General features: G+C 34.9%; 1 protein-coding gene across 1 annotated transcript in view; it reads right to left on the bottom strand.

The window, feature by feature from the left end:
• LOC114873507 (5-hydroxytryptamine receptor 1) overlaps window positions 1–18,992 on the bottom strand; it is an 87,519-nt gene extending 68,527 nt beyond the window's left edge. Inside the window, exon 1 of the mRNA XM_029181912.2 lies at window positions 18,181–18,992. The gene's annotated coding sequence lies outside the window, so the exon portion shown is untranslated. The remainder of the gene's footprint in view (window positions 1–18,180) is intronic.
• Window positions 18,993–21,583: the final 2,591 nt, after the last annotated feature.

The raw sequence follows: 21,583 nt of genomic DNA on the forward strand, positions 1-21,583 counted from the left end.
TTTCAATCGAATAATTTTTCTTCTTTTGGTAATTTGGTAGTTTTCGAATAATTAAATGGAAATTAAAATGAAATTAGAATGGAATTAAAATTTATATCACTTTCAAGTTACCAAGGTTTGAATGTTTCAAAAAGGTTATAATCCATAAAAATTAAGACATTTGAACCATGAATCACCCTCTTATTCTTGAACGTTTCCCAAAAGTTTTTCCAAGTTGGAAAAGGAATAATTCTCCTCCAAAGGAAACAGCAAAAGAGAAAATCATGAAAATATAAAACATCAAGATGCACAAAGTCTGTTTCATTTCAGCGTTTTTTATCATGCAAATCCCGTCAGGAGGATGATCGTTTCTTATTCGCGACGTCGCGTCGCGTCGTCGCATGCCAGTAACTCAACGACCTAAAGTTCTGAACCTCGACTTCTCTATGGGTGCATGATGGTGGAAGTTGAGTCGAATTCTGAAAACGTCCTTCTGGATACCACGTTTCTAGCTCGAAGATTGAGAAATAGCGGAGAAATCTCCCTTTGAGACTCTGTCATCGGGATGGAAAAGCATCTAACTTTTATTCGCATCATAACTTACAGGACCGATAAGAATGAAAATGTTCCATTGAATTTCTTTTACAAAAATTATATATAAGAAGAGTAATACCATTTAATTTAATTTATAGTAATTTAATTTAATGGCCAAACTTAAAATTGCATTGAATTCGTTATTTATCTAACCAATTGTCTTTTTAATTTCTTTGATGATCCAAAAGACTAATCGCGATAGTTCAATTATTCAAACGTTCACTTCTTTGGACTAGAAAGGAAGCTTAATAATGTATCTCGTTTCCGTAACTAACGATCGGATTTAACGTTCATTCCGAAGACATGCCTTCTATTAATAATTCTACTAATACCTTCCAGCAATTATGTCTGTAAAATGAATCAATTTGTTGTGATTATCTCTTGGTTGGAGGAAAATGTGAAAGTAGTAAGTTTCACGAGAACAGAATATTATTTGGGGACGAAAACTCGAACAAGGTGTACTTGTATTAGAGTAGTTATGTTCTTCTTGTATTTCCGGAAATGTTTGAAGGATGAGTGTTCAAATAGTGTGAGCAAACAGTATGTGGTGAGAGCAAAGCTTTCGGGAGTACAGCGAAACTTTGAAAGTACTTGGAAAGTTTCGAGAGAAAGGATGCTAAATCTGAATTTATTACTTCACATATGTTGGTTTTATGAATTATGTCGTTTCGTAGTATAGAGTTCTGAATTCTAAATTCCAAATCCTACATTCCAGATCCCAAATTCCAAATTCCACAAATTTTCTTATAAACTTTACTCAAAATATTATTATATACACATTTCGCATATCTGGGTTACGACTGACCCAAGTTCCACCGTTCAAGGATTAAAGAAAAAACCTATGTCGTCACAATATTTCATTCTATCTGCAATATATCAAATTCAACCGGTTGCATCGGTACGTCAACGTAAAACAAATCAAAAGTTCGTTGATATGGGGCTGAGGATTTATTGGGTTTTAATGGCTCCTCTGGCGATCGTTCGGGAAAGCTTTTTCACCGTTTTTTTTCTATAAAAAAAGAGGGCTGTTCGAAACGAAACGAAGGGAAAAGTAGAACGATGATCGAGTACAACGAGACGAAATGATCGATGAATATTTTAAAATGGCAAAGTAGAATTTATGTAACTTTGAAGGGACGATGGATTTCTAAATCTCTCCTCCCTTCAACGATTGATTTCTCTATATTCAATTATTTTTATAATACTTTTCTGCTTATCGTTTATCAAATTATTTGGAATTTATATCGGAATTATTAAATAAAAAATTTCATAGATTTTCCAAAATAGATGGCAACATGGTAATTAAAGTTTCGAAATAGAAGTTCAGTCTATATCCTCTCTAACATTGATCATAAACATAAATTGCCTAAAGTGTTGGGAGAAAAACGGGGATCAAAGGTATCAGGACGATTTGAAAGGTTGGCAAAGTGGCTTTTATCGAGACAAAATATCAGTTTCGCGATAACTCTTGACGGTACCTTTTCATCGGTCGATAAAAGGCTAAGTCGGCCCTCCAGGGTCTACTTTGGACATTATCTGTAAAATTCAAGCAAGCAACGCTCCTAATGTACCATTGATTCTAATAATGGAGGAAACTCGGTCAAACGTCTCTCAAACGGTGCAAATAGTGAGTAAACGCGACACGAGAAATGGGTGCCCTGTTTGTTCACAAAGGTACCCACCACCATCGTTCGTCTTCGTCTTCGTTTTCCCAATGGTATCGGCTAGCTAAAGCTGAATAGAACTTTGCTTCGTCGATCGATAATGGAATTTTCTGAGAAAAACTTTAAGCCTGCTCGTGCTTTTTCGCGGTACGGATTTAATAATGATGCATCTTAGAACCAGTGGAAAAAAGAAAACCTTTCATTGACGTTTCTCGATACTGGTTCAATCAAGATGGAAAGTAGAACGATGGAAATTGTATGTTCTATTCTATTGTATTTATAGACTCTATGTAGTTTCTTCTATTATCATATATTTTGCTATTTTGACAAATGTGAAGTAGGAAACTTGTGATTCTATTAGAAACAATAATGAAATAATTTTAATCAATTTGATAATGATAAATACAAAATAAAGAAAAATTAACTAATTACACAAAAATATCAATGCCTTTTTGCTATATTCGATTATTTTCTATTTTCCTCACTCCATTCTATTTCCTGCTATATCTATCGTTACTCTATCCTTTTCTGTACTTTATTTCCTTTTTCCCTGTCCACTTGACGTTGCTCTATTCTATTTCCTGTTACAGTATCTACTTACACTTTGCTTTCCTTTGCTCTATTCACTTTCATGCTCTATTTTGATTTCGTTCTATTCGCTTTGACCTCGATCTGTTCTATTTCCTGATCCTGTCTCTGCTCTATTCATCTGCGGTTTCCTGTTGCTGTGCTTTTTCATTCTTCCACATCCTTTATCAGGATTTCAATGAAAATGTACGAGTCACAAGTTAAAGCATCTTGATTAGCTCCACGTAATTACAGTGATAATGATTTGAACGTTAATTAGAGAACAACTCAACTACTATAATAGAAATTAGTCTGTACATTTTTCATCGTCGTGACTGTTTAAAGAAGAATTGATCATTCTACATTGAGAGTGAATCGAAGCAGAAAAAATATTCAGGAAATAGAGAGGATTGGAACAATACCCGCATGAATCGGTGCAAACAGTTTTTGATTGGAAACGGATTGAATTCAAATTTCGGAAAAGATCGAACTCTTTGCTCTCTAAATTCTTTGGCAATTTGATCGGGAAAAATGATTTGAGTTGAAAAAGCTTCCGAAAGGGTACTTGAAAATGTTGAAAACTTTAACACTGGAATAATGAAGCCCTTCAACCCTAAAGATCTCAGACTTTTTCTTTTAAATTGCCAAAATTGACTTTTATTTAAATATAAAATATGCTTATTTTTAATTTCAAACGAAAGCAATATTAAACATCGGTTGTTTTACTGTCGGAAGACTTGGTAAAGCTTGACGTATAATTTCCACAGAAATTCCTTTTTATGTGGAAAAAAAAATATCCGTGGAAATCGCGTTAACTTTACGAGGTTAGTTTCTCTGACGAGTTTTACAACGTTCATGTAACTTTCGTCTCTGCTTAAGCTTCAGTATTTCACAACTTCCCAAGCTTTCAAGATTTACCCAGCCGTTTAAAACGCTCTCTATATCTTCGACAGTTCGGAGACTTTTTATCTTCAATCATGTTTTAAGATCGCTCGACATTACGATCGCGTGTTTAAAACGAATGTTCAATCATTTTTCTGATAAACTTAGCGAATTAATTAATTAAATTAATTCATTGATTCTATCATCAATATCAAAGTTCTGGTATTTTGTATTGTACGAAACTCTTTATATCTGTTTTTCAATTCATACGATATTATGCATCAACGAGTAATTACAAATAATTACGTAGAATGATTTAATTATTTTTATTATTCCTCTTCCACGTCGTTTTATTGCTACTTCAGACATTATTCGAAAACAGAACCAACCGCCATTTCACGGTAATAATTTCATACCGTTATATCGTGTTTGTGCGATGAATAATAAATTCATCGGGTAATATCGCTGCTTTGTTGATTGAGAACAAATAATGTCACGTTAATAACGCGACGGCGATATTTTATATTCTACCGGCAGAAAAGAAAGGATACCGAATCAATTTGTACATCTAACAGTTTCTGAAATTATTGATTAAATAAAATTACGAAAAATTACTTATTCGAAGCAAATTATTCCAAACAGCAGTTTCATATGCACCAATTCAATATTATGAAATTTGCTGGTGGTAAGCCGGTAGCGATAAAACTTTCTGACAAAGCCTCATAAATCTTCGGATCTCGTAAATCCTGATCGCTTCGGATGCACAACCGAAAACTTTCGCCACATTTCATCGGCCATTTTTGGCACGTTCCTGCACCAATCGGCTTATGCATGCTACGGGGATACATAGTTCGAATGTTTCCTTTACGTTGAATCGGATACCGAGACACGATATCCTTGAACAACAGATTTAGGCCACCTGATCAGGAACAATCAATGAATGAAAACCTAAAATCTAGGTCCTAGATAAAATTATATCTAAGTTCTCCGATCGTAAATAATACTAAATCATGGAGATTTGATATCAGAAAAATTGATTCGACCCTTGTGTGCCATTTTGATTAAATTTACCCCAAATGGAAATCCAATATTTAATCAGACAGTCTATTTATGTGAAAATCTATTGATTTTTATTGAAGGTACTCGGAAAATTATCGTATCTATCAAAAATTAATCACCCTGTGTACGATTTAAATTGATGAAAAATTTACTTTTTAAATTCCCTAATGAATAGGGTCGATATGGACAGGAACGATTCACAGAGAGTTTTAGTGAAACGGGCAAGTATCTAGGTAGACTCAAATAGACTCGTTGAAAAATCCTCTTAGAAACGACATAATCCGGCTCGATTTAGCCCGAAATTAGAGGAGTGGTTCGGACTTCAAAGGACACTAGACGAGTTAAATAGATTAGAGGAAAACCGGCCACGGGTTTCTCTAAATCTGGGCTAGGCTGATTACAAGCGTCTAAATAGCGTTTCTCTTCGAATCGAATCTCGTTGAAGGTTCACGAGTTTCTTCGTTCAAGCGAACAGCAAGCAACTAAAGTTTCGATTCATTCCAACAACCTGTTTCCTCGTCTTTAGTTATTCATTTGATTCCGATGCATTTACCTCTGCTTCAATTTATCCGACCATTCTGACTATAAATAAAATACCTGAATCGATGCATTTTTAATTATTGTTTTAACATTCTATTCTTCAGTAATTTCGAGGTAAATGAACGCAGTTCAATGACGATCATCTCGTGTCACGTACACCGGTATATTCACCAGGTTTCATTCAACTTCGAATACGTAGCTGCGATAGACCCTCGTGAGAGTTGTGACCCACTTTCGCGAGCTCTGACCATTTCTAAACGCATTTTCAACTTCTAATCTCGTCCAGCTTGGAATCAGCTTCTTAGAGGATCGAGCGGACTTCAACAAAGTCTAGTTCCGTCTAGAATCCACTTCGAATAACTTCGATGGGTTTTTGTTACATCTTGATAACTTTCGCAAAACTGGATCGACTTCCACAAGAATTGCTCCAAGGTTTGGTCAGGAAAAAACTGATATGATGTTTTACGACCATCATAGAGATTGTACCGTGGGAATTGCAAGGAAACAAAAGCTTTTGGTATTTGCGAAATTATTTCTATTTTTGGAAAATTTCAATTACAGATGAATTTTACTACAAAGCTTCCAAATAACAGAATACGTATTTCGTTACAGCATTCCTCGCTGTATCTCTATCTAAATTAGGTGGAAGCAGAGTCACGTTTGTCAGAGAATACAAAAGTTTCTGCACTATGAAACAGGTGTGAAATTAATTAATACACAGGGTCCGGATTATTACGGATGCAAAGGGCCGAATTCAAGCTTTCACAGTTGGCGTGTGGTGAGCGTTAAGCGACTAGCACCGTTTCAATTTCGAACAACAGTAACCAAAGAGGATGCATACTAGCTTGGACAGTCGAGATAGGAGTGTGTCGTATAATCCACGGATTACTTGATTCGGGATTAAGGTTACAGCGGTGACATTAATTAATGTCGTGACTCCGAGGTGCACAGTATGGCAATATACCGTGCACCTGAATTCATCGATCAGGCTATGGTTCAGAATGGCCATTTTTCGTTTGATAAATCTTTTTGAGTAGGAGGAATATTTGAGAGACCAATTATTTGGGTTAAAATGGAAAATAGATATGAAATTGTAATTAATGAGAAGAGAAATAATTAATTTTCAAATTTAAACTTTCCATTTGTTATTTTATATAATTGCTATTCAAAATACTATTTCTGTATTGTATTTCTTTTTAATTAGAAAAGAGAGAGAATGGAGAGAACCCCAATTTTAATTTAATTTCGTATTTCATATTATTTTCATTTTTTAAATTTTACACTGTACGTTTGTAATAAAATATTATCCCTCAAATGTTATCAACTAACAAATTTCATTTTACCTTTACTTTGAAAGAAAATAATCCTTATTATTCATCCCTCGTTGAAGTTACAACTGCAAGAACTTTAATTACCACTATTTACCTGTGGCTCAATGCTCAAGAGGAAACTGTAGCTTCCTAATTTGGAAAGAAAAACCTTGCTTTAAAAACTGAAGGTACGTCTTAAGAATTTTTTAATGAAACTTTTATGCAGAGTGTAAACACAACTAAATGGCTGAAAGTCTTAATTACGGTTCTGGAGTCAGAAAATTGCACGATATTTACAAGAGAAATACATATGTCCTTTTAAACTTACAATTATACGAATCTTGGGGATTCTACACGAAAATTGCTCCACGATAAAATGACTATAAAAGAGAAGAAAACTGAGATAATTAGAAAATCAAATTTTCGAAGGAAAACTTAATTTTCGAAGATAACCTTTGAAGGATATTCGAAATCGATTCAGAGGCAAACAGATTAAAGCTTGTGTCCATGTGCTGTTAAAACAAAGTCGTCTTACGGAGGAATAGCCGGCTTAACATCGGTTCCTCTTCCCTTATAAGCCGAAGCGAAATGCCAGTTGCTTCTGAATTCCCATCAGGGACTATGGAAAGTTGAGTAAATTATTACGAACACGCCGACTGGCCAATTATGCTCGAACGAACACCATAGAGGAGAAAGAAACACGTAGACATCTTCTAATTGACACCTGATTAATATTAGATAAATTGAGTCGTTTACTAATAGAGTAGGTATATTTAGAATCCTATATACGAAAGGAAAATAGATTCGTGAAAATCCAAATAGAATGAACCAAACAAGAACAATTTCACGAGGACATCTAGTGTTCTTTTCACGAAAAGTATGTTTCTTCGAGATGCTATTCGATTCTCGCGGGTACACAATTGGTTTGGGAGACTGAAAGGTTGTAAAGGAAAGTCGTTAGCAACGGAAATGCGTTTCTATCTAACCGTGGAACATCCGTCCTCTCCTTTGATACTTCTTTCACGTGTTTGCATCGAACACACAATTGTGATACAAAGTTGACTCTTTCCGCATTTACCTCGTTCTCTGTATACAGATTTCTCTGTTAAATTGTTTCTGCTCGGTTTCATTCTTCGTAAAAGAATTGTTTTCACTCTCCATACTGTGATTCAATGATTCAGAAATTGACGAAGGTATATTTATTGTAAACTACTGTAATAATGTCTTAGAATAAAATCAGCCAAAAATCATTGTTTGAAAATCGCAAAATAAAGCGTTATAAATCACTGTTGAACAGAAGCGTATTCAAACTTTCCACAGCAGCACTAACAGACATTAATTACGCAGCTGAACTTTAACTAAAATGGTTGACAGTTGCTTTGAATTGTTGTTAACATTACAATAGGTACTTTACAAAAGTTTTCGTAGTTGTTACTACAATACAGAATTAGTCATCTAACTACTGCAATAAATCAACTGTAAATTGTTTGTTGTATGAAAAAAGTAGCAACAGAACCTCAAACAATATCACAGAATACCCGATCTTTCTATCTACCCCAACAAAGATCCTCTTAAAAATATGTCACCCATGAGTATCGTAACATTCGCCGAAGCTCTCCGAGATAAAGGGATAGCAAGATAGAGCTCTGCTCCTCCGTATGCTTCCCAAACACACATGTAACGTTACAAAATCTCATATCGACCGAAGGTTTACCCCATTTCGACCATAAACCCAATCAAGTATTCTGAACGGGAAGAACGAACGGATTTCGGCGTTTCGTGACAAACAAAGGTATCAAACTGTCAGAGTCGAAAAACACCGAACGCGTGAACGCATATTCCCTTCCTAACTTACGGTTAATAGTTTATATAATCGTTAATAAAGAATAAAGAACGGAAGTTCTATTGTATACTTTTTACAGAATCAAATTCTCCCGTTCACAGAGAAGCGCAACAAAAGGGGGTGAAAGTGGGATCGATCAGCCGGGAACGACTCAGAGCTTGATGGAAATAATCATTTGCGAGTGTTAACTCGCTGTTAGATCACGTCGGTAGACAATTAAGGATGAATTCACGTGGAGACAGCTTCGACAGAGAATACTCGACTGATGTAATGGAATTATTCGCTCAGTCAGTACCGCGGAGAAGCGAGCGATTCTGGTCGATTTATCAGCTGCGTGAAAACATCTTGGAAAGCAAGTTTCTCGCTTAATTAAAGCATTTCATTCGCATTCGTTCGGAAAAGCGAGATTAAATCTGTTACCATTTCGAGCGATACCAGTAACGCGCTGAATCGAATTTTAATTAATTTTTCATATTCTTCGGTTCGATAACGTTTGATACCCCAGTGAATTCTTTTTACTTTCATTCTGGAATAATTTAAAGCAATTTCATTTATCAGTACTCTGGAAAGTTTAATATAAATATTTGTTATTTTTATTACCATTAATATAATATTTAATCATTGGCGTAACTAACAAATTTCAGCTAAACATCATAACGATCTACAAACACTTCTTAACCTGTTATGGAAACGACGATATATCTTGCATGGTACTTTAAGCATCGCCATTCAAGTGACAATACACATCGTACGTACACACTGAACGTGCTAAATTACGCGATGACGAAATGTTGCGATGAATTATTAAATTGAATGATTTGCCTGCCCGCACGACCGACCGTGCAATCGATATTTCCAACTGAAATGCTTACGAATTCATCTTACTATAATATTTATTAAAATTATTTTGTCGAAACTTGTTATTCTGATCAATAACATGTGTTCGAACATTGCAAATTTACATCGTCAGTTCAATTTTATTTCAGTCAGTTTCATGAAAATAAATAAATCGAAGTTTCACGATCTCGTTTTACGGATGACCGAAAATTACGGTTGAAAAATTCCCAAAAGCGTTCGAAATTGTTAGATGTAAACCACGTCAAGGCTATGGAGGTTTCGTGGATTAACAATCGTTTCTTTGAGAGATTCGAGATACCACGAAACGAAGAAATCTGTAGAATTGAATCTCAAAGGATGGCCTGAAAGAAGCATTTAAATAGCTCCTTTGAGATGGAACTTTGAAAGACCCTAAACTCTAGAAGAAAACGTTTACGAGCTAAGTAATTCCCCATTTTTCCACGTTTATTGCCTCAAAGTTGTTTAATTTATTTAAAGAAAACTTTCTTTTGCAATCTTAATAAATTAGAAATAAAAAATTCTTTCTACGAAATCGATACAATTTCTCTGTAAATGAGTAATTGACGATGATTAATTATTTTTCATCGTTGATAGAGTAATTTACCATCGTTAATGAAGCAATCAACCATTACATTTATTTTAACCCTCTCGATGCAGGGAACTTACAGTATCGAGCAAAGCAGGCTTCCCTAAGTAAAATAGCATTGCAAGGGAAGCCCATTATATGAAAGTATATTAATTTTGGTAAGTTTTGACGTTGGTTTCATTTAAAAGAAACCATTTCTCCATTCCGGGTAAGCTTTTAAATTTCGGCGTTCCATATTTCGTGCTGTTACCTTTCAGCTACGAATCTAGCCAGCTTAATGGCACCAACACACATTGAAATTTCTGTACAAAAGTAGAATCGCATTGCAAAAAGCAGCATGCAATTTCAACGTGTATTAAAATAAAATGTAGTTATTCTGTGATACTCTACAAGCAACATGTAATATTATAATGGTATAGAAATTTTACTGTGTTTCCTTGAATTGTGAATAAACATTTACGAAAAATAGTACATTCTTTAGTGTATTTAATTTTTAATTGAAAAAATTGTTTTGAAGTGACCTTTCGAGAATTAAATTAAAAATGGGACTCTCTATATGGTCCGCCGAGGGTTCAGCAGACAATATCTATAATCTTCACGCAATTAAGTATTTCCGGATAGGATTAACAAACAATAACTGAACGAAGACGTAATTGCGGGACAAACAGTACTCGCTAGCAAGGATGAGTATAACAACAGATGGGTCTGTGATCGATTCTGAAAGAATAATGAAATCTATTCTCCACCGGAAGCACTAATTACAAGCGGGATATTCTCTGTAACTATCAACGACTATGCACAAAGTGGACAAGCTATACAATAATTGCAGTACTGACCAAGGTTCCGGCGTTAAATAAATAATGATCGTTGGAGGAAGAGCAATTAACCCTCGAACGACTGAGCCTGGGTCAATCGCGACCTATACTTACGAAACTAACCCAATATTTTTACCATAAGCAGGTGTGGAATTTTTAAACGAAAGAATTTGCAAAATTTAGAAAATTGAAATAATGAAAATCTTCATTTTCCACTACATGAATTATTTCCATCTCTACTTTTTACTACCCGAGTGGTTTCCGTTTTCAGTGTCCATTACAAAGTCGCTTCCGTTTCAATCTTCACCACGTGAATAATTTCCATCCCCACAGTCCACTTTCAATTGCATTTCCCAATACTGTCTATCTTTAAAGTCTTCAACTATTAATTTCTAAACACCTTGTACCATCTCTTAAAGAGGATATCATCATCGATTTTATTCCATTCAATTTCCTTAAAGTTGATGCACCAAACATATTTTCTGAAAATAGATCTCGGGAATAGTAGAAATTTATAAGAAAAATACAGTGTCTTTGAATCTTCTTCAGCCGAACTGAACGAAAGATTCGCAAGTAGATATTGGAAGAAAGAACTCGACACGAGTTTATATCGATTGCTCGATTTTCAAGATGTTATGAGAAGAGAAGATTGATTTTTCGAGTTTAATCAAACGTAACAGGGATCCTGAAAACGTTCCAAACACTCGCTGAATCTCAACAGATTTCCGATAAGGTTCGAAGAACGGTCAGCTTCGAATAATCCTTTCAGAGACCTCGATCCTCGAAGATTACTTGAAAATCAGTCAGCATGAAGGCTGGTGAAAGAAACACGGATGTCTAGTTAACGATACACGAGATATATATAAAGATTAATGTATTATTATATAACTAACAGGTACAGTTACTAAAAAGAAATCATTATAAGACTAAAGGTAAATAGATAAAATATTGGTAGTGTCTATTTTTATTTTGGTTTAAATTTATTCGTGAAATAGAGCTCTGTCACACATTTAACAAATGAGTAAAAATATACATGAATATTTCTATTTCATCAATACGATTTTAATACTAATACTCCTAAAAAATGCCATGAATTTTCCAAAGCATACATTTTCATCGTGTGAAATCATCACCACCCAATGATTTGCATAGCACCCCATAGAAAGTCAATGGTGATCATATGCTCATAATCGAACACAATGTTAGCCGCATGAATGGAGTAAAGTAAACTGGAGAAATGCTGAATAGGCTTGGGAAATCGGTCGCAGCGAATATCGAAGGAGCTGCAGACCGTGAAATATAAAGCAGAAATTCCTGTTGCTCGGAAAAATTGAACACTACGTGTCACGATAATGCCAGGGAAATTTTTCGCGTCGACTATCGTGTCGCGTCGAACGAAAGGGAAAACAGAAATCCGAATTGTTTTTCTTTTCAGTTATCGAGTAATCCTCGCATGTTACTTTCTATTTTTGTTTGTACATGTACTAAATATAGAATAAAAAATGTTATAACCGCACAGCATACATGTACGAAAGGGCACGATACGGGGATGAATGATATGGAACATCAAATGGAACACGACCGAGTGAAAAGAGGGCGAACGATAAGTGAGGGAAAACGAGAAAATTTGTAATATTTCAACCTTGGCGCAATTCGAAACAACGCATACGACTTGTCTCAACGTACATTGCTCCTATTTTTTGAGAAAATTTTATCCTGACTGATAGTACTAGAATGAAACTAATTTATATTTGAATTACTACAATAGAAAATAGGAAAGATCAAAGAAATTTTAATGGAAGTAAACAAAATGGACAAAGTATGTCCATCAAGAGCGAAATACAAATATGAGCGTAAAGAAAGTAGATGGAAGAAAGGATGTAGTTTTTCTTTGAAAAGGAGATTTTCATTTCGACTTTTCAATGAAGGATGCTCCACGTATTTACCCTCCATTTCGAAGCTTGAATCTTGTCGGTGCTGTAGAATCACATGCCATGCATTTGAAATAGCATTAAGCGTACAAGAATATTGACAGGATAAGGAAATATTGCAAAGTAAATTGTACGTCACGGTGTGAGTGAAAGCTGGCTTACATAGATAAAGTAAATAACACACATTTGCGGAAAGATTAACTTTTCCAATATTTTTTCAATCTATTTTTACTGATATCATATTTTTCAAAACTTTTTCATCACTTTTTAAATGAATTGACACGATATTATTGAATTTCAATCTGTTACACAAACTGAAATCAATTAAAAAAAAGAGAGAAGGAGGGAAACAAGTTCATAAAAAATTATTTTGTAATAAATACTGCTATCAAAAATCTAACTAAATTGTTGGAAAACAATATCTAAAACCGTAACATAATGAACTGATAAAATTTCATAACATAAGTTTTAAATTTAATAAAAATAACTATGCAAAAATTTCTCGTACAAATTGGTTAGGAATGGTTAATTTACAGCTTACAATTAGTATTGTTCACTGACGAATGTGCAATTTCCAGAATTGAATAGAATTTTAACACAGACCTAATATCACAAAAGGCTTCATCATTAATGTAATGACTGTAAAATAAACGCTGTAACGCTTTGTTAGAAAATGCATTAAAGGTTGAAGAGTGAAATAAAATGTACGTATTTCATTGGGACGGGGAAAAAACACTGATTCAAAGTAGAAAGTCTGTGGCACAATGTGTAACTAAAGCAAATGGAACCTACACGAACAATATACGAGTTGTACGTTTGTTATTGACTAGCAGGGTAGATAAACATTGAGATTCACAGAATGGGATTTCAATGCGAACAAAGTGCCACTGTCGATAGATATTTGCAGCGACGTCATTTTGCAGCACGTGCTCGCGATGCAACGAATAAAATTATACACGATTTCATCTCTCAAATTATAAATAACCAAAATATTTTATATTTTTGTCTCGAGAAAAAAAACATTCCTTGATAAAAAAAAACTAGCCTCTCAACGAATTATGGTATATGGCGAGCATTTTAAAGTGTGTTTAAAAATTAATATACAAAGTTCCAATTATGTTGCATTCATTATGCTCTCGTTTCACTTTTGCCCCGTTTTGTTTCAAAGTTAAACGGAAGAGTTTCTGACTCGATTAAAGTTGTGCTTGTGATAAGCGCCTAGGTCACTGAAGTCACCTGTTAACTATTAATTTCGAATATCTGCGACATTTAAAAACTCTAGTGAAAATTAAAAATTCCAAAGTCGACTTCTCGTTCTTAACTCTATATTATTTTAACTTTGCACCGTAAGTTCCATAAAGATTAAAAAAAAGATCCTCATTTGCAGATTTTCAATTAATTTCTTTCAAAGGAATATTTTATTTCGCTTTTAGAATGAATTTTGATCACGGATTACAATTTATTTCAGAAATTCAGAAATTAATTCTCGTTTCCTCGCTCATTTCAAATAAAATACGTATATCGTTTCTTAATTGAGAAATTCAACGGATCTTTTTCCACGCGAAGTAACACGATTTTCGAACAAAAAGCCCAGTTATTTCAACCGCGAAAATATGAAACATAACTCTTCATACTTAAAGCATATTAAATTTATGCGCTCTGTGTAACGTTGCGTTTCAAATGCACAACTCTTCGACCTCTCGTTTGCATTTCGTGGCGCGCACCGTAAAAACGACCTACACCGGCGAACAAATGAGACGAAATGAAACAAAATATCGAGCGATTAAAACGAAGGGATTACGAGGATTCTGATGAGAAAAGTTATTTTTTTCTTTCCACCGGCTGTACGGTAACCCGAGATAAGTGATATTTAAAGAGGAAAACGTCGATGGAAAGAGAAATACGCTCGGACAGGGTTCTACTCAAATATTTTCTCTCCAAATACGAGAAACATAATTATGACGAATTCGAACGAAAGACAAATTAACGATGTCGTTTTCCATAGCCGAGCATCAAAAACGAAATTATTTAGAAGCAAACATGTTGATATAACATGCTTTTTTAACCCCTTTTTAAAAATCATTTGAATATCCTCGTTGAAATTTGTAATTATTAACTTTATCTAAAATTAATTAATTAACTCGTGCCACGTACAATAAATTCAAGCTAATCAGCGTATCTTCTACGTTATTCCATTATGGTTTCATTTTTGCAAAAGAAATAATAAAAAGAAATTTCGAATTAATAAATATCCAAGGTAGATGAAAAATCCCAGAGAAGCAATTAAAAGTTTCAGGGAGAAACATAATTATGACGAATCAACGGTATTCTTCTTCGTAGTTGCGTATTCAAAACAAAAATCATTTTAATGATGTTGCAGTACATATAGATAATTTTTTTTTCTACATTCCAGTTGGTTCACTTTTGCGGAAAAAGACAGGGAAAAAGGGAATGTTGAATCAGCGAGTACCCGGGGCAAATGGAAAATCTCCGAGAAGTAATTAAAAGCTTCACGAGAAACATAATTCTACATCTCGCGCAATTACAGATGGAAGCGATACAAGGGGGAAGAAGGAGCTCAAAGGAAGCACCAAAGTGTCTTGAAAAGTTAACTCGTTGCGGTTTCAAATAAAATTTAAAAAAAAGAAGGTCGGGGTTAATTTCATCCGGTCTCTTTCATTCTTTTACCCAGATAATCCCTCATTGCTCATAAAATCTCGTTAATCCGAGGTTCAAGGGAGGAATCTTCCCTTTTTCGAACCAGTATTTTCGTCCTCGGTATTTTAGCTGATTATTTCACATTTGCAACTTTCACGAAGCCTGTGAAAGAAACTGCACATAGCCTCACAAAAGGACCTCTTTAATTAAATTAAACAATAAAGTATGATCTGTAAATTTTATAAAATATGTTTGAAATTATTTATAAAGAAATATGAGAAAATAGAATGTAATAACTAAAGAAAGTTTCAGAAGTGTTTTATAAAAATAATAAAAAATTTCATTAAATTTCATGGCAAAATAAGTACACCTTATACAAAGAAGATTATCTATGTAATAAAAAAGAGAATGCAAAATTTTGATGTCAGAGGTTCAAAAAAAAATGGGTAGTTACACCCTTTTCATTCAAGATAATCCGGATGAAACACATTTAATTTTTTCCTTGCTTCAAACCGTTACTTTTTAGTATTCTTTTGCAAGTGTATAGTTAAAAATATTTTATAATTTCGGCATTGATGATTTTTGCATCCACTTTTTTATTTATTTATTTAATGACATATTCTCCCTTAAGGTGATTTTCTCATCAACAATGTTAATTGAAATTTTGTTATTAACAAAAATAAAAGAACAGCAGTGATGTTATTTGTCGATATCGATCGATCTCCAACTAATTTTAGAAACTATCCGTTCCAGGAAAGCACCCTATCTATTACTACCGTTTACTCCACTCAAATAGCACTAATTGCAAGAAGTCAAGATTGTTAAGGTCTCAAGGATCTCGTTCGTTCGACAATAGAGTTTCATCGGTCGAAAACGCAATGAGTAATCAAGGGAATCGTTGCACTTGAGAGCCTTGAAGACGTCGCGTGTGTCTTGTAACAACGGGATGATTGATAATGGAGCATTACCATGATATTTCCATTTGTTTTAAAGCTGCTTACACGTGTTAGCGTATTGGGTCAACGAGGAAACCGGGTTGTTCTCGTTTCTTGCTTACTCAAATCACTCTTTCATACTCAAATCTTTTATAAATTACTAAATTTTCGATCTTAGTATTTTTTCCTACAGGATTATTTATTAAAATTCGGCAAATAATAATTTTCAAATAAATTTTTGCTATATTATCTACTGAATCCAAATGACCCTGTATTCGTTATACATGAAGATTATTTACTTCAATGTTTATACAAAAATAAATTATGGCAATTATAAAATGATCTAATTACAATTAAAATTAAATATAGAAGTAAAAATAAAGTGTTACTAATCAAGTATCCTGTACTCCAGGTATTCCTGTCCTGCACAATAATATAGATCCTACACCATCGAATGTGAACATTAAATGTCAATTCCAATTTATGTAATTTATGATCAGGACATACAAGCGATAAAACATAAAACGCGAACGTGACATTTATTTCACCTTGGCTGAGAAAGTTTCCAATACTTTCGATCGAACAAAACCCTATTAATTCTCCCTGTCAAATAATTACAGGAAACATGTGTTTATTAAGTAAACATCGGTAACAATTTATCGATTTATTCTTTCGTAGTAACCTGTTTACCTACTAATATCGTCCGATACAGCTTCATAAATATTGTTTCAAACCTCGTGTTAATTTATATCGTGATTAATTTGCTTCTAACACCAAAATCTCATTACGGTATTTTAGATTGTATAATTATTATCATACTCAGACTTAAGAAAAAAATTGATTCTATTATTTTACAAATGTCAGACTGTCTATGTTACAAAGTAGTGTACCGTGTTATTAATCTCAATTTTAAATGAAATCTATCTACCTCTATAGTCAGTCTACCCACGTCCCAATAAACAGCTCAATAAATAATCACTTTAAACAATGCATCTCATAACGAGCTTATGACCTCGAAAGTTAGCATTGCAGACCCTGCACAGACTAAAGAATTATCATAAGAACATAGTTATCTATGTAATACACATACCCAAGCCTATAGTGGCATATGTGTATGAAGGAATCGTTTAAAAACTTTTTTCTCCGAAGCAACGATCGACCTTTCCTCGAAGTGCACCATGTGCATTCGTCGACTAAGAGAAGAGGTCGATACGAACCAATTTCCTTTTCATCGTTCCATCTAACACGCTTTTATCCCCTCTTCCCTTTTACCTAGCGAACACTAACCCCGACATCGAACATTAAGGTTAACCCTTTACAGATGAGCTACCATATTTGCTACATAAATGATAGTTCTCCTACTGTCAAGTATTACTTGATTCTAATGTAACTTTTATTCATAATTTGAAGTAATAAGAATTTTTTAAAATTATTCTCGTAATTTGTGGCGGAAAAAATAAGTCTAGCACTCTCACTCACTCACTAATTTCGCCCCTAAAGGAGCCGGCGTTTTTTGGGGACTAATCTGTCCCCATATTGCCCAAAGGAACTCTATCATCCACGCGCCTCGGGGATGGGCTGGCAGTACCGCCAACCCCAAACACCGCGCATTTTTAAATTTCTCCCTCTTTTTTTTCCATACTTTTACTTCTATATCCTTGTCCATACTTTTAGAGTCTCATCTTAATCGGTATGTGTGTGTGTACCCCCTTTTAGTCGCCTCTTACGACAGGCAGGGGATACCGTGGCTGTATTCTATACCCCCCGAGCCACAGAGGCCTAAGTCTAGCACGAATGTGATCATAAAGTCCGAAACGATCGGATGTCGTCATAAGACATTGCGCCTATCACAATGGAGTGGCATGACCACAACCATAAAAAATTTATCACTCGGTCCTCGCAGGTAATTTCCGATTATTTCCCAAGGTAAACATATTAAGATTAAAGAAAATTGCGTACCTGTGCAAGCCGTGACACGCTATGCTCATGACGAAGGTAGCAGGTTACCGGATTCCTTCAGCTTCCTAACCTTCACGGATCGATCGTCGATCCCTCGTCGATTCGTTCCTCTCTCGAGTATCACCAGAACAGCTTCATCACAACACTCCTCTAATTAATTAATGTTTCGACGACACTTGTAACTAGCCAGCTGAAGCTGTTATCAACGTCGAACGGACGAACGAAAACAAAACAGGTGCGTCGACCTTTCTGTCCGTCTCACGACTGTTCCGTTGATGTTCTCTTCGTCCCACAAGCAAACTGACGCGCGCCTGACTTCACTGATATTCCAATGAAATAAACAAATACGAATACACAGTCTCTTCGTGATACAGTTGTTCTTTATTTGTTCTTCACCTCGCTCTTCCCTCCGTTGAGTGACAACATCAAACACTTCTTGAAAACAGGGAAAAGCAGTGGTAACACATGCGGCTAGCTTTTCTACCCCTTTCTTCTTATTACATCCTTCACTTTTCCTCGAATTTCCAATTCTTTTTCACGCCAGCGATGAATCGCTCCATTTTCAAAGGAATATAATCATAGAGGATCAAACTCGTTGACAGATGACACTTTTATCATTAACGCGAGTTATCTGATGAGTAATTAATTAAATGTTTCAATGATTGTTCGTGGAAGGAAAGAAACCGACTGACAATGAGTTGCTCCGGTTCAACTTCGTCCTGTTGCTTCGTTTTCCAAAGCTCGGGGGATGATGGAGGGGGAAACGGATGTGCTCGCGTGTCTGCGAAGCGTTCGGGTTACCGACAAGCCGGCTTGACGTTCGTCGTACGACTAGACCGGGTTTTTGCCGTTGACCTGGACCCGCCTTGCGGCGCTTGCGTCGAGCCGCCAAATTACTATCCTATCCGGAAAACCGTCTGCTACATGACGCAACGTATCGTAACGCCCTATCACCGCCGTTTTCTCGTCCGCGTGCGTCCGTTCGGCGAACTTATTTTTCGCGCCACGGATCCCCCGCGAATTCAACCCCTAACTTCTCGGATACGGATATAATTCAAATTTACCTACACAGAACGCCTCAAAATCGAGCGACTAAACTAAATCAATAATTTTCTATAAGTAGAATTAAAGAAAGAATGTTTTTGTTCAAAAATTTTTAAGCGAATAAGCAATATTTTCTTGCGATGATAATTTTTTTAAATTTTCATCCCTTAGCCTATTTCTTGGAATTATATCACACGGGGTTAATCTCCATTTTAGTAGATGGCAAGATGAATTTCAAACAATCTGAAATGCAATTTCTATCTTCGCGTCGGTGAATTTGAAACGCTAAATATTATTCTTTTCACGATGGAAAATTTAATTAGAATGAGTACTCGTTACTTTCTCGTTGATATAATGGCGCCACGTTCTGCAAGAACTGTTTTCTTTGTACATAAAGACTGAGCTTTCGAGTCGTTCACATCGATCGTTCGCTTTCCAGTCGTGTTCTTCGTCTTGTCCGTAGACGCGTTTTTATGATAGAAGTGAATTTTCGGGATAACAATATGAAAGTGTAGAAGGAAAGATAATGGATTTCAGGATGGTCAAACTGATAGAAAAGTACTTCCCTAAAAAGAAATAGAGTATACAACGGAAAGATCACTTTGGTTTAAATTTCTTTTCAAAGCGAATAGAAGAGGATTTTGATGGAAGTATTATTTTCTGAAACTTTACAATTCCATTAAGATTTTGTTTAAATATCTCACAATTACCACTCTTTTGTACTAACCCTTCTTCATAGTAGAAAAACATAAATTGAAATTGAAATAGAAAATAGCTATTTACGATAATAGTAATTTTAAATTAAATTTCTTCTTCAATAATATTGAACTTTGCAGAATTTGACTAGAACAAAGTTATTATTTTCACTAAATTAATTAATGATTTAATAATCTGATAACAGAGCAATCTTTTCATAGGCTTGAGGATTTTTCACTCAGAATTTTGTAAATCGTGGAGTGATAATTTCTATAAAATAGCGTGAAATTTACAACTAATCGTAACTTTCCGTATCCGAGGCTTTACACGATAATACTTTCAAGGAAATGGTTCGAGAAGAAAATAAAACGTCGTTTCGTAGTAATCTTCGAGCGAAAATTTAAGATAGTCGCCTTGACACCGTCGCGAATACCAAAAAGTCCCATTACACCGAGAAACTAAAATGTTTTCGCGTCCATTTCCACTGATTTCAGGCGTGTGAAAAGAGGTGGAAGAAAATCATAGAAAGAAAACAGAGATCATTTTCATCTTTCGTAAGAAATTAAAGCAAAATTATTCTTTTTTTACAAACTTTCAAAAATTATTTTGATAGCAAATTGGAATAAACTCAGGTCTTCATTCAAAGAAAAGAGATGCTTTTTGCAGGAAAAACATTATGTATAACTGCACTTTTAACTCGGCTCGTTTGCAGTAAACCAAAGTTCTTTGTTTCCACCTAACGATCTAATTTCGTGGGATATAATTTTCGAGAATGTCCACGCCAGGCTGGCAATATTTACTAAATTCAACGTTTCGCGCATTCAAACTCCGCGTATCTGGTGTATTTGTACTGCTTTTATTTTTTTAACATAAAATACATGACACCAAATAAATTGCCACGTTGTTATCGGAGTTAAAAGTTAACTAACTTTTTTGAATTACATTTTTTCGGATGTAGAATGGGAATATATATTCATTCATAATTATAAATTTTATTTTACGTACTATCTCAAATTTTTGACGTTATACGATTGTTCTTTAAATAAATTTCTAAAATTTGACCGATTGATAATATTATCCGTGATTATAATAATCGAATACCAGTGTATTTAGAACTGCACTTCTTTTCATAATTAATAAAAAAATTCATTTAATAAACGAGAGAAGATAAAAAATGATCGTGTCCCTTAATCGTTGAAGTCATTGAAAATCCACAAATTGCCTTATAGTAAATGATCTAGCCGGGAATTAGCGTTTAAATTGCCGGCAACGAATTCGGTTGCACCGCGGCGAGTGCGAAATCGAGTCTGGCCGCTTTTCTGAAGCCACTCTCGCAGTTAAACGAATAGCTGGAGGCGAGAGAGCGAAGTAATTTCAGCGTGAAAGTAATTCGAGAGGCGCCGGTTGGTGTTGCCTTTCAAAGAGTGTTGCCTCGGGAAGCGAATCGGCTCGAAAGCTTTCGAAAATCTCGTAAGACGCGGAAAGGATTTTCTACACCATCGAATTTCCGCTTTTTACGACGTGCTTGCAACGGGATTCAGCGCACCCTATAGGTATTCGGATGATAATTCACACATGATTGCAAAATGCAATCATTTTCACAGGAGATTTCATCGAACTGATCCTACTCCACTGAAATAGAATACAATTTCTTTTCTTTCAA

Source organism: Osmia bicornis, chromosome 6, assembly GCF_907164935.1.
Source record: "Osmia bicornis bicornis chromosome 6, iOsmBic2.1, whole genome shotgun sequence".
In the NCBI taxonomy this organism is placed as follows: Eukaryota; Metazoa; Arthropoda; class Insecta; order Hymenoptera; family Megachilidae; genus Osmia; species Osmia bicornis.